Consider the following 15,415-nt stretch of genomic DNA (forward strand, 5'->3'; position numbering starts at 1 on the left):
CGACACGATACTTAGGCTGGCCAGAGAAATGGGCAAGGTCACTCATCAAGGTAACACGCTGGAGTTCTATCCAGACCATACCATGGCGGTGCAACTGGATCGGAAGGAATTCGCTCCAGTTAAAAAGAAGCTGAGAGAACTCGGTCAAGAATATGCAATGCTATACCCGGCGAAACTCAAAATCTTCACTGGCGGGAAACCGGTCATACTACCAACGGTACAGGCGGCGCAGGAATACGTTCGGCAACAACTGAAACGGCGCAAGCAGCATGATCGGAGTGAAGCCACGAGCGATGTGGAATGACTGACCCAAACTGTGAGCGTGCTGTACTGAATTTTGATGCCCACCTGTGCGGCGCAGGCGATGGACACTGCAACCGTGGGCGAACGCTCTAGCACGCCTCGGCATTTATAACTGTAGCGGATGATGACCTGGCGTGGCACTTACGAACTCACTGTAAGTATGGACCTTGATGGGGACGTGCCGCGGCAGAGTCAACATGACTGTGAGTATCAATAAAGAAGAGGGCATAGGGTTTTTTTTGTTACTCAGCTATGAAGAATACGTGGTCACGGCCTAGTGCCTGACACCCTGGCAAAAAGTATGGCTTGCATAGCTCAACTGACAGGAGACACATTGTCCATACCACGGCTCAGCCTAGTGGCTACACAGATGTAACTAATAGTGGGGAAATTGGTGAACTGGCATCATACCACTTCGGCGGCCCTGCTTATGCTGGAGGAGATGAGGGGTTGGGGGAACTAGAGCACGTATATTACATTACAGCGTGGACTTGCGACCGTCCACGTCCACTATGTGGATGGTGACGTGTGAACCTGGTGACACCCCCAAGTGGGTGTACCCCACTAAGAGTTTGACATTACAGTTAAAGGTTGTTCAGGGATGGCTTTGGCAAAGTTCGGGGGCTAAAGTGGGTGGGGGGAGGGTGGGAATTTCTGAATATTTCAAACTGCAATTTCTGTGTCTGAGAAGCATGGCGAACTCCTTAGTTGTGTATTATGATGCAAGAGATGTCTATGTACAACGCATACCACCATCGATTTCGGTCACTGTAAAATGTTTCCATCAGTACGCACTGTACAGGCAGCGATATGAATGCAAGGTGCACACCATTGATATCCAAGTACACACCCATGGCAGGTACTAACACGCTCAAATTTCTAACGTGGAATGTAAGGGGACTAGGCGACCCGAAAAAGATCAGGCGACTCTTTGCTTACTTTGACAGGGTACAAGTTAGCATTGTGTTTTTACAGGAAACGCACTTAGCACAAGACGGTGCTTCCACACTAGGCGCTAAATGGGCTGAGTCTGTCACCAACTCGAGCTTCTCGTCATACTCTAGAGGGGTGAGCATATTGATCAGAAAGGGAACAGGTTTTGAGATCACAAGCATACACAGAGACACAGAAGGGAGGAGCGTTATAATAGCTGGAGTGGTAAGGCGGCAGAAGATACTATTAGTAAACACGTACGGGCCTAATGTGGATGACCCGGAATTTTTCAGACAGGTGTGGCACACTATCGTCGACATGCAGACAACTCACGTAATATGGGGTGGGGATTTCAATGTTACCCTACAGGATACTCTGGACAGGGCTACGCATACGCTGGAACAACACGGCAAAGCGCGGTTAATGCTGCGAGACGCCATGGAAGACCTACACATGGTAGATTTATGGAGGACACGCAACCCAGTAACGACTATAGCGACACATATAAATGCAGCAAACAATAGTTGGTCTAGGCTAGACTACTGGCTGGGCACGCAGGAGGTACTCTCATGGGTTAGGGACATAACTCACCTACCACGAACACTTTCGGATCATGGTCCAGTACTATTAGACATCGCTATACCATATTACGACCCACCACCTTTTGCTTGGCGTTTCAACGCGGCTGCACTGCAAGACCCCATATATGTTGATACCATTCACAAGGCAATAGTAGATTACTTCGATCTCAACGCCCCGACTACTGAGGACCCTGGTCTGCTATGGGAGGCCTTTAAGGGCACGATACGGGGGATCTGTATCAGCACCACCTCAGGCATCCTCAAAGATATAAGACGACAACTACACACACGGGAAACAGCTATACAAACCTTGGAGCAAACCTATACCCAGACGGGAGACGCTGCTGTTTTGGGGGAAATTAAAGCGCTACTAACTGAATACAATGAGTTCGCAACGGACGAACTGAAGTATGTGTCAAAGCGAGCGACAGCAAGGAGATATGGGGAAGGAGGTAGGCCTGGAAGGGAATTGGCCGCAAAGATATGCGCAGGTAGAGCCCCACAAAACATAACGTCCATTAGCACAGACACAGGGGAGGTGATCACAGACACCAAAGGGATATTAACAGAATTTATGAATACTTACGAGACACTTTACACGGCGCGTCCATCACCAACACAGGATGATTTACTACACTACATGGAAGATATAGAGCTGGCATGGCTCGCTGACGGGCACAGGAAATATCTAGAACGCCCAGTTACAGTGGAGGAAGTGGCTGATACCATTAGGAGATTACCAAATAACAAAGCACCTGGGCCGGACGGCTTTGCCACGGAATTCTATAAAAAGTACGCTGATACACTCGCACCATACTTGGTGCAGCTGTACGGGGCGGCGCATGAAGCTCAGACGCTACCAGCGTCTATGAGGGAAGCACTGCTCGTCGCGTTGTTGAAACCAGGTAAAGAGGTAGATAAATGTGACTCATACCGCCCTCTTTCCTTATTGAATGTGGACACTAAAATCATAGCTAGTCTGCTAGCGGACAGGTTAAAGCCCCTTATGCCTTTGCTAATCAGGCCAGACCAATCTGGTTTTATCCCCGACAGGGCGACTACACATAACACTCGTACATTGTTCGCATTGGCCCATTATCTAACACCGGAAACGAAGGCGGTGGCTGTGTTACTGGACGCAGCTAAAGCATTTGACACAATCGGCTGGCCCTTTATCCACGCAGTACTGGTGCGTATGGGGTTTCCGCGGATCTTTCTGGGTTGGATAGCGATGTTATATTCAAACTTAACAGCACGCATCAGAGTGAACAGGTACATATCAGAACCCATTCCAATATGCAGAGGTACTCGACAAGGGTGCCCCCTCTCGCCGATGCTATTCGCGTTGGTGCTAGAGCCGCTGGCATGTAAGATCCGGCAGCATCACCACTATTCAGCGATTCAAATGCCCTCCAGGCCTTGAGTCCTCGCCTCAGGCAGAACTCTTGAAGAGTTTACCCTCCTCACACAGCCTGCATGGCTGCTTGGCAGACCACATGGTTTTGGGGTCTAAACCTTGCCTTCTTATGGTCCATTTCCAGACATCAAATGTGATTTATTGTCTGTGGCTTCGATTTCTTATGTTGGGGGTCTGCATCTGCTTGAAGTGTACATTTTTTTCTCTTCTTTTGCTTGAAAGGCTCTTTGTCACAGCAGGAGAGACTCAGAAGGCGACAGACTTACAACACAGGCCATGGGAGTGACTAGAGCTCACACCTGGATGTCAGTCACAGTGATATATGCATCAAAAGGTTAATCCTGGACTCTGAGCCCTACTCTTTATGATTCCCTTATCAGCTCCATCTCCTTCCAGAGATGTGTTGAGGTCTTTTCCTTGTGATCTCTCACTGAATCAAAGAACACCCTTTGAAGTGTGTCTCAAGCAGTTCACAGGAATGCAGCAATACACAAATCTGTCTTGGTAGATTTCTCTACTTCTCATGTCTTTATTAGGCAGGTCTGGACTTACCAAAATGGAACCCTGTGTCCTCCACGTATTGTACCATTGCAGGCACACTTGCACAAAGTGCATGTACACAGCACATACAGTGTTCAGTACAGTTACCTCCATGCATTGCACAATCACAGACACATATACATTCAGCACACAAATTCACTCAGCATGCAGTGTTCAGTTCATGTAGGAGCCTGTAGTGCCATGTTGTGATACTTGCAAGAACACACACAAGCGCATAGACCATGCGAGGAGCTGCACAACACTTCACCCTTCATGTATTGAACTTATCACAAGTACATATACACCCAGTACATGCATTCACTGCACACACACTGCACAGCACTACATCTGCCATCTACCACCAGATTTGTGGTTCTAAATAGAACCACAAATGTCCATTGTGCTTAACTGTTGTGGTATCTATTTATGGTCAAAATTTGCTGTTATTTAAAATTGAATGCAGGTGGGCAAAGCTCAAAGTCTTTGCCTGTATTTCTGTTTTGGTTTGATTGTCTGTATTGTTACCCCATTCCCCCACACTTCCCGGTTCTTTAAAGGTACAGGCTTGTGCCTCACTATTTATGCTGTTCAAAGTATTTCTGACTTTATTTTCTCCATTGTAAAAATAAAACTCCATTGTCTGGCTGGACCCTGGATGGCTAGAGTAACCCATCGTTGGTTATATTCTAATTATTTTGTGTACATTATTATTTGCTTAGGACCTTTGTTCCTTGAAATAGAATTGTTACCCGTGGTCCTCGGCCATTATTTTGGGTCCCCCTTGTCTGTTTGAAAATAACCCTAAGATCTGCAGCGGCACGCGGCCTGAAGCGTGGCCGGCGTGCGCGCCTCGGTATCCTGCTGGTGCAGGTGGCGGCTGCAGGTGGAGAGTGCGCCGATGGTTTCCGGCGCTTCCCTGACGGCGGTGCGGGACCGTGGGGAGCAGCTGCGGCTATACTGTTCTTGACTGGAGGTCAGGTGAGCTGTTAGCCGGGCGGAGCTGTGGCCGGCGTTTTCTGTGCTTCGGAGGTGGCTTGGGGGGTGCGCACCTGCTGCCTGCGGTGTGGCCCTGACTGTACTCACCCCCTGCTGCTATCTGCACTGCCCGTGTCACTGGCACCTTGGATGCCTGCCTCATGCTATGATACAGTGACTGATATACAGGATTTGGGGGCTGGATTAGTGACTGCACCGCATTGGCCCTACACTAGCGGACTGAGGCCTCGCGGACCTGCGTGCGGAGGCGCACCTTGCTGGCAGCATTGTTGGCACCTGACTGGGCAGCTGACAGCCCCTGAGGTGGCATTTGCGGGCAGGCAGAGTGGATTGTGACATTGCCCCATCACCCTCAGCCTGCATAGCCTTTCTGGCTAGCGGAGCCTCTAGGCTGCAGTGTGGTGTTGTTTGGTCCCGGAACTACACTCACGGTTGCAATTGCATACGTCGCTGGAGCAAGTATGGGCAAACCGGACAAATCCCAGCCAAAGCTTAACTTTGAGCAGCGCAAATCAAGGTGCCATGAGGATCCGGCTGACTCGATGATGGCTGACTCAGATAACAATGCTGATGACCCGGTGAGTGACATTAAGCAAATTGTTGCATCCATGCAGCGCGGTCTGACAGCTATAGAGGCTAAGATTGATGCGCTTGCCTATAGAATGGACAGAATGCCAGAAAGAGTAGACAAACACTCAGAGCGCATGGATATGGTGGAGGCCATATTACTGAAGTAGAGGAAGCTCAACTGGATACCACTACTGCTCAGTGACAGGTGGAGAAGGCATTGGCTGTGCTGCACGATAAGGCGGAGGATTTGGAGGCGAGATCGAGGCGGTGTAATCTCCGCATCAGGGGACTACCCGAATCCACAGCTAACCGCCCCATGGAACTTTTCATTGAACAACTCCTTAAAACACTGCTATGGGCCGTAACCTTCTCTGCCATGTTTGTGGTAGAGAGAGCGCACCGCTCTCTGGGCTCTAGACTCCCTCGAGGGGCTCCCCCACGGCCTATTATCGTAAGGCTAGAGAACTTGGTACACTGCTCTCTGAGGGTCCCTCACTCCCTCTCTTCCCGGACTTCAACATCAAAGTGCAGGAAGCTCGGAGACAGTTTCTCCCTTTTTAAGTGCAAACTGCGAGATCACCGTATTGAGTATGCCATGCTATACCCTGCGAGGCTGAAGGTCCTCTTCAACGGCAAACCCAGAGTTTTCTCTGATCCGCAGTCCTTACAGAAAGCTTTAAAGGCATGAAAGGTGGCTGGCAAGCGTAAGGCAGGACATGGAGCAGAGGCGGGTGGTCCTGCCTCACTGCATGACCTTGATGAAAATGACTGATAGACAAGAAACTGAACTCATACTATATTCTGATGATGTCTTAGTCCGGGGCATTTAACGTCATTTCTTGTGGTGTCGTTATTATTTTATTGTCAGAGCAGTGGAGGGGAGGGAGATTCCCCATCGATGGTTGATCCTTACCAAGTCTTGGTTGGTCATTCAGGCAGATACCCTTGGGGTTGTGGTTGCTATGATGAGGCGGCTGATCTGTGCCTTCCTCAGAAACAGATTCTATGCTGACGAAGCTAAGTATACGCTGTGGGGTGGTATGGCATTGGTGAATGTAATTTGTGTTTGCTGGGTAACATCCGGCCCTAAGCATTACCCACAGTTGTTTCATAGGTTTTGGAGTGTGATGTTTGCTTTCCTACTTTGTTATGAAAGTGTATTGTTCTTTTTGGCAATGGGAAAGTTGTACATCGCCTTTGCACAGTTGGGGCATGCAAGGCATGCAAGGGGGGCGGTATTGGGGGGGTCATGTTTGGACGATGGAGAGAATGACGTTGAGTTTGATGTTTTTTATCTTATTCTTTTCTTGTATGGATCACATGCTATATTGCAATTATGTTAGGGGGAGTGGGTAGGTGGGATCTGGACGGAGAACTCATTTTGTGCAACTCATATTGGTATGACAGAACAGCAAACTAGCACACGTTTGCCGAAAGCAATTAATTTTATGACATGGAATGTCCAAGGGCTCAATGACCCCCGAAAGGTGCCGAAAGATATTGCCTACTTAAAACGAAAAGAGATTGACATTGCGCTGTTGCAGGAGACACATCTGCCCTTCTTACTGGTGGCAGGTTAGCAGGGATCTCACACACGGCTGGGCTCACTTCTCACTCTCGGGGTGTGGTGACTTGGTTCAACCCTAAGGCGGGCCTCCAATTAGATCCCTTAATGACAGACTCTGCGGGCCGATGCGTATTGTCCCGTTGCTATAGCCCGGAGTGAGATTTTCTGATGGTCAATTCATATGGTCCAAACTATGATGGACCGGGGTTCTATCGCTCCTTGCTTGCCTTACTTAAAGATCGTAGTCCCCTTCCGATAATTTTTGGGGGGGATTTTGATTGTGTAATGGATACAAAGCTAGATCGCTCGAGGGGCCCTACTTGCCCCCTCTCAGCCTTGGCGAGGCCGGTGGCGGATATCGCTTTGCAACTTCAATTGGCAGATGTCTGGCGGTCGAGTTCTGGAGAGCGTGGGGGGTTACACATTACTCCGTGCAACACGACATTCACACTCGCATTGAATACTGGTTTATCTCGCAATCCTTGCAACCCAAGGTACAGGCCTGTTCCATCTTGCCTCGCTCATATTCGAACCACTTCCAGTCACAATAGTGGTTACTGTGCCCACTCGTTCCCCTCCCCCTTTCTTGTGGCGCTTCCCCCCCTATTCGCTGTTAGATTCCGTTGTCCACACAGAGCTCATTGGCGCAATCTCGGAATACTTTGAGCTCAATGTGGTTTCGGTCGACTCTTTTACCACAGTATGGGAGGCGTTCAAGGTCTTCATCAGAGGTGTAGCCATTAGTAAACATGCGGGGGTTCTTCAGGCTATTCACGATCGTCTTGCCTTACTGGAGTCCCGTCTGCTGGCTCTGGAGGCCCGCCTCTTGACCACTAATGACCCTGAGTTGGGTGAACAACTGCGGACCACGTTGGCTGAGTTCCATCAAGAGGCCGACAGCGAGGTCAAGCATATGGGCAAGAATGCTTCCGCTAGAACCTACGGGGAGTCTGATCAGCTGGGTTCAGTGCTGGCAGCTATGGCCCGTCGCCGACTCGCTTCTGGAGATATGGTTGAAGTGGTGGGTGAGGATGGTTCGCTCCTGGTTAGTCCCGCGAATATTAATACTCAGTTCCGCTCTTACTACCAAGAGCTATATGGCTCTAAACTTGCCCCTAGTGATGAGGATATCTCTACTTATCTAGAATATATTCAGCTTTCCTGGTTACAAAATTGGCATCAGGAATTTCTGCTGCACCCTATCGAGCTGCAGAGGTGCGTCTCGCCTTGGGGTCAATGCGGGAGGGCAGCGCTCCAGGGCTTGACGGCCTTACGGTTGCATTCTATAAAGTTTTAGAGATCTCCTAATTCCTCATCTAATCTCTCTATTTCATGAGATGGCTGCAGACGGTATTATGCCTCCTTCTATGCGTGAGGCGCTGATCATTACTATACTAAAGCCTAATAAGGACCCCCTGAAAATGCCCGTCGTATCGTTCGCTTTCCCTGATCAATGTGGACACGAAATTGTTTGCGACGGTCCTAGCCAATCGTCTGACGCCACTTCTCCCTCAGCTTATAGGCCCGGAACAAGCTGGGTTCATTCCGGGTCGCACGCTCTCGCACAATCTCTGCGTGGTTTTTGGTGCTCTGCAGCACATTTGCCCGGAGGTAAAGGGTGTCGCAATATAAAAGATCGTGCCCTAAAACATAAATCACATTACCAGGCTCGGTCCACTAGGTAGACCAGGGGCAACATGGCCGGTTTTAGCCAGCTATACTCCACATCCTGAAATTAATGAAATGACAGATGTGGAACTACGAGCTCAACTCAAAGAGCTAATCAAAATCCATAGACAATTGGTTCAATATGTCATGCGGACTCTTATAGTCCTACCAACAATAATGATTCCACAGCATGAGGGGAACACAAATAAAATGACACCATAGACTCTACATTCGATCGTTGGTAAATTGCCCGCAAAACGGGAACAAATTCCGTTCTGGATAGCACAAAAAATGACTGAAATCGAGACAGTATTTCCTAATACTACCCCTAATGAGAAACACAGAATTTTAAGAATCTGTTTACAAATGGGGATCGCACCACATCTGGAAAACTGCAACACTTGGGTACAGTCTTTGCTGCTATTTACACTAAAACACATGGTGTTCCATCTATATACCAGATGTCCTAAAACTAATTCAAAATGAATGTGGGGCAGAGCCTGCTTTAAATCTAGGTATGAAATTACTGAAAGATTTCAAACAGGTCTCAACAATATTATTAGCTAATATTAAAGGTGAAGCAGCATCTGTGGTGATCTGCCAAAAGTTAAGGGAATTTGATGTAACTGAGCAACCACAAGAACTGGCCAGAATAATTGAACAATCCTATGAAGAATTAAGCAGAGAATGTCTGGGTGGGAAACCAGTTAAACCCCAACTGTCAGAAAGTCCTGAAAAGGTCTTTACTACTCCTATTAAGAAGAAGTGGGAAAACACTAAACAAACTTCTAAAGAGAAGCGCTCTCCATCCCGAGGTAGGTCTCCTCAAAAGGAGCCCTCTGAAAGGAGGTACAACCTCAGGAATAGGGATAATTTGAGAAAACCTGATAGATATCAGAACACAGATACACGTTCCTCTCATACCTTTCAGACTTCATCACAAAAATCCAAAAGAAGAGGACGGTCAGAAAACAAGGAAGAACGCATGAAGTCCAAAGTCGATCAGCACGTTCAGAAAAATAAGAAACCTCAATTCACCAAAAAGAAGGTAGCAGGTCTAAAAATAAGACATGCCGCGGATCTTGAGGACACAACTCAAGAATGGGGAATGGGCTCAGACAATGTTGGACAGCACAGAAGAAGTCACCATAGCTCGCAAGAACTTGAAGGATCATCTGGAGACAGTGGACTTGAATGAATTCATTCAAGTTGAAACTGCAGATACCAGGGTTAGTTGTCCACATAAGTTATAGGAAATAACACTCCGGATGGAGGGGGACATACCAAGAAAAGTGAGAGAACTCTTTTGGGAGCAGCTTTACTAGGGTTATGACATTCTTCTCGCTGAACAAGACTGGCCACCACAATTTGACAGGGAGTGCTCACACGGCGAAGACATCAATATGCCAGCCTTCTCCAACCACATTCCAATTAATTTAAAATATACTTATGCCAGGAAATGGGCAGTGGCCCAAGCTCCTGCATTATATAAAAATCATGTAGGATGGAATGAGGATTCTCCTCACCATAAACTCCAGTTAAAAAATCAACCAACTGCACAAAGGCAATACCCAGTTAAGCAAGAAGCTACAAAAACAGGTCAGGGAGATATTAGATCAACTTGATTACCAAGGGGTAATTGAAACATGCACCTCATCAATGAACAATCCTTTGTTTCCTGTCTCCAAACCAGACAATAGGTATTGTCTAGTATTGGATTACAGTCATCTAAACTCTTGTTGCAAAACTTTTGTAGTCCAAAATGCACATAGTGCAGCATTAATGAATAACATTGTGCGTAAAAAGCATAAAACCACATTAGATATTTCTAACATTGTCTTCTGTCAAAACATTGCACCAGAATGTAGGTATTTGACTGCTTTCTCAATTATGGGGACACTACATCAATTCTGTCGACTCCCTCAGGGATTCAAGAATAGTCCAGGAATATTTTCAGCAAGAGTAACAGAGTTACTACAAACGTATGATGACGAAGCCTTATCATACCTAGATGACATCTATCTAACAGATGATGGCTTGGATAGGCACTTGAACAGGGTGAACACCATTATACTGGGCTTTGGCTCTGAAGAGTACAAATTCAATATAAAAAAATCTAGAATTGCCCATTTAATTAGTCCTCTTTCTAGGATATGAACTTTCAAGTGAAGGCAAAAGCCTGGCAGCAAACTTTTTAGAAAAGTGTGCGCTGCTCCAACCGCCAAAAACACTGACAAACTTGCAGTCAATTCTAGGTTTCCTGAACTTCGGAAGAATATACATTCCAAACTACGCAGAAAGGGTTAAACCTCTCTACGAATTAATCAAACCTGATTTCAAAACAGTTAATTGGACACAAAAACACACAGAAATTTTGCGTTCACTACAAACAGACATGTTAGCAACTAAACATTTGCAAACACACGTAAACGTATGCAACTTAGTGATCCGAATCATTCCAAGACAATGCGGATTCACGTACTTGACTTTTAACGAAGGTGAAAAAGTACCAATAGCATACAAATCACACTGGTACACACAAGCAGAAATGAAATTCACTTCAACAGAAAAAATTCTGACAGCGATTCAAACTGCAGTAGCAAAAGAGAGAACCCTCACACAGTAAAACGATTATGGTTGTTTCTGTACCTGCCTTAGGGGCAGTGACAAAAGCGAGCATTCCAAGTGCTAAAGCTTTACATCCAAGACAGATACAATGGGTTAATTCTCTTGCTGCAACAGACGTTGAATACGTTTTTGACACATATTTGAAGACAAAAGCATTTCTACAATACGAAGAAGAAAGTCCTCTGTCCACTGAAGTTCTGCCTCGAGCAGTATAAATGAATGATGGATCAGCTCAACCTGCTACGGGGGTAAACAAGCCTATAGTGCGGCGTGCACGATCGTTAAAGGTCATTGGCGCGATGACAAATTCCGACCAATGGTCACTAAAACACAATCTCTAGGAGATTGTACAGCTCAGCGACCTGAACTACAAGCATTCAAGATGGCACTTGAGAATGCGGATTGCGAATTCCCCACACTCATAGTGTGCAATTCCTATTATTGTGTTAAATCTTACAATGAATACTTGCAAAACTGGATTCAAAACGGTTACAAAGATGCAAAAGGTGGCGCAATCAAGCATAAATTGCTTTGGGAACAAGTAATTCAGTTACAACAAGGACTAGAAAACACTCACGTGATACATACGGTGAGTCATCAACGTGATGGCGTTCACGTTGAAGGGAATTAATTCGCTGATAAAGCCGCGAAGGGAGCTGTGCAAACGGCTTCCGTAGCTGCAATCACTCGTTCCATAACGAAAATAGACGGCGAAATAATGCTAGCTGTCAATGCTTCAAGAAAAGACAGTGGTAAAACATTACCGAAAGGGTTTCCACTCAAATACTCATATATAACTGATGCGAACAATGTTCAGTTTGCTCGAATCCCTGGAGTGGGGGATAGAGTAATTCCAAACATGGAACATAGATTAGGACTAATTTTAGCAGCACATGAAGGGCTTGCCTCTGCACATGGAGGTGTTTCCACCACAGTATCATTATTAAAACAGAGATACTGGTGACCGCGCATGAGTAAACAAACCAGAAACTATGTTTTGAAATGTGAAATATGCCAAAAGATGAAAGTCTCTACTGTGAAACGTCTTATGCAGATGCCCCTGTTCATTTCAGATAAACCATTAGCTTGTGTTTACCTGGATCACTGCGGTCCCTTACAGAGGGATGGTAACAATAAATATATCATGGTCACGGTGGATTTGTCTTTAAGATTCATTTGGATGTGGCCTCAGCGCTCGGCTGACGCTCGAACTGTTATAAAAGATTTGCGAGTCTTTATCAGCACATACGCAGTCGGCACGCTACATTCTGACCAGGGTCCAGCGTTTAGCTCTCGAGCTTACAAGGAGGCCATGGCCAAATTTGGCGTCGCATTGCGCTACTCTAGTCCATTCCATCCTGAGGGAAATTCGGTAGTGAAGAGAAAAAAAGGGACATAAAGCAATCTATAACAGCTAGGGTATTAGGCTCGGGTGACAGGTGGGTCAAACATCTAATAAGTGCCCAACGTAATCTGAACAATCTGCCAAGAAGATCTCTAGGGGGAATCACTCCACATGCAATCCTTTGTGGGACCAGAATGTTAGTATCGGATCTCGATTGTCAGACTTCAGTGGTAGACCAAAAACCCTTTGATATCAAAGACCGTTTAGCTGTTTTACAGAACTTAAATGAAATAAGAACGAAACAAAGTAACGTGTTCCTGAAGCCAAACACCACTGAAGAGAAACCGACCCTCCCAGCAATGCCTGTCTGGATTCCTAAGCTTGGGGATCTAGTCAGAGAACGATCGCAGACAAGAAGGAATTTGGGCCTTCTTACCGACAACCAGTACCTGTCCTAGCATTCCACGGATCAAGAACAGTATTACTGCCACCCCTTGCTAGTAAAAAGGAGAACAGGTTTGTGCCCATTGACCTGGTCAAACCACATCATATGGCCAATCATAAGCAGTAGGCCAAGTGGACTCCCACCAAGTAGCAGATGCCCTAATCTGGCTACTATCCAAGAGGCTCAAACTGAGAGACTCATCACCTTTGAAGAATCTGCAGTGCGAAAATAAGGACTATGCAACAAAGCTATGGAACTTGTACCTCTTGAGAACCAAATAACAGTTCGTCAAGAAACACCTGTCTACAACGAACTAGCATCAGACTACACGAAGGTATCAAGTGATCAAGTTATTCCAGCGATTTCAACGAATCCTGATGCAATCCCTACAATTGACAGAACTGACTCTGGCTATTTCATAGGTTTTTCCTATTGCAAGGTTGACCACTGGAGGGAGCATGCGAGTTGCGTTTGAACGGCAGAAACGCCAGAACGCCATCTTCACCATCAGCAAGACGGACACGAGAGACTGCCGCTCCCATCCCTTGCAACCGTGCAACCTCCGCCATTACGGAGCCTAAGGAGCCACGGAGCACGCAGTCCCAAGCACGAGGGGCACGAGGGGCATGAAATAGCGGGCGGCAGCAGGTCGCCGCCGCTCTCACTCCGTCTGCTGGTCCGACTGTTGGTCCGACTGCGGCGGGACCCCCCCGACACGGCGTTACGGTGATACGGTGAGCTGGGGGCAAGAGCAGGCTGTAGCAGGTTGTAGCAGCAGGCGGGTAGGCGAGAGCAGGTGTGTGCACCGCCTCAGGCGCTGAGCCTACAACACCGCCACCGCTTCCACCATCGCCACTACCTCTGCAAACCCCCTACAAAACCACGAGACAGGAGCAAGGATGAAGGTGCAGGGCATGGCTGGCAGGTGTGAGCGCTGCTCTAAGCGCTGCGACAACAACTCCGGCAAGCAGGGAGGGGGGGAGCTGTCACCTTGGCCCCCTCACTGCCCCCCCATCGCCCCCGTGTGCCAATGTGCGGTAGGCAGGTGTGAGCGCTGTGCCCTGAGCCCCGAGCGCTGTGATAACAACACCGCCGCCGCCACCGCTTGCTATTGTCTGGCCCCCTGAGCTACACGGCGACCGAGAAAGCCTTGAACTAAACATAAAGAAGGGCTGCGAATTGAAGAACAGAGAACAGAGAACCGGTTCACCCTCGGAGAGCGCGGGAGCTAGAGGACATCACGTCTTGGACACCGGTGAGTCAATACAAAGGCAGCCAGGCAGCAAGACAGTTAGCTACAGCCGGGGGGCTGGGGGAGCACACGCAGAGCAAGAGCAAAGCCAGACTCTCAACAACTGGCCAGCCTTACCGGGACAGAGGTAGCGGGCCCTGTCCTGTGGCGAAACCCCTCAGCGACCCCCACCGGGCTTTGGAGAACACGCCGCCTGCGCCCGCCCCCACATCACCCCCTCCCCATTACCCCACTAGCACAGTGAGCACAACGCACTAGGAAAAGACAACAGGAAAAGACAACAGGGAAAACAGGAAAAAACAGGAAAAAACAATGAGGACTAGAAACTCGACCCTACTGCAGGCACAGGAAAAGCCTCGCCCCCATAGATCTGCCAGGAGATGGAAGGCAAAACTCTTCTACCCCCCGGGAGTCGGGGGCTTCTATCCTGGGTCAGCGCTCCTGGAGGGGGGACTCTCAGAATCACCTGGAGCCACCGGAGCAACGCCAACGCCCCCAGGCATACCCATTGCGTTCCCAGCACTGACATTGAACCTAGCATCGTCGCAAGCAGGGGAATAGGGGAAGTGCTATAACCCAGTCAACTTAACTCCCCGCTCCGGCGCCAACGTAGCCACTACTGGGCCCCTAGGAAACAGAGACATAAGAACCTACTTGTGCCCCCGGGTAACAAGCTCTGCCGAACCATCTAGGCCCCTAAGCGGCACACCGCCCACTAAATCATCTGAGGATGGTCAAACCCCCAGCCCCGCTGCAGTCCGGGCCCCAGGAATTCCCCTATCACCAACAATAACCATGCTCCAGGGTGGAAAACTGCTCAAGTCAGAGGTATCTGACAGGGTCGCACCGAGGTTCGATCACATCAGAACAATAACTCCGACCCCTCAATTACTAGAAGATCCCCAACCGAAGACATCCCACAACGGGGCCCTCATGGCTGGCCCACCCAACAGCCCACGCAGCAATGCTTTAGCAAACAGAGAGCACATGCCAGATGTGCCCAGCAGCATTAAAGTAACCAATGAAGGAGGAGGAACTCCACAATTACTGGCCTGGCACACCCAGTCCCCGATCCCGTTGAGCGGGAGCCCCCCGGAACAAGACAAAATGACCCCGCCATCAACCTCAATGCGCAGAAGCACGGACAGGGGGAGAGCCCCCCAGTGTTTG

The sequence above is a fragment of the Lissotriton helveticus genome, chromosome 1_2 (genome assembly GCF_964261635.1).
Source record: "Lissotriton helveticus chromosome 1_2, aLisHel1.1, whole genome shotgun sequence".
NCBI classification, from domain to species: Eukaryota; Metazoa; Chordata; class Amphibia; order Caudata; family Salamandridae; genus Lissotriton; species Lissotriton helveticus.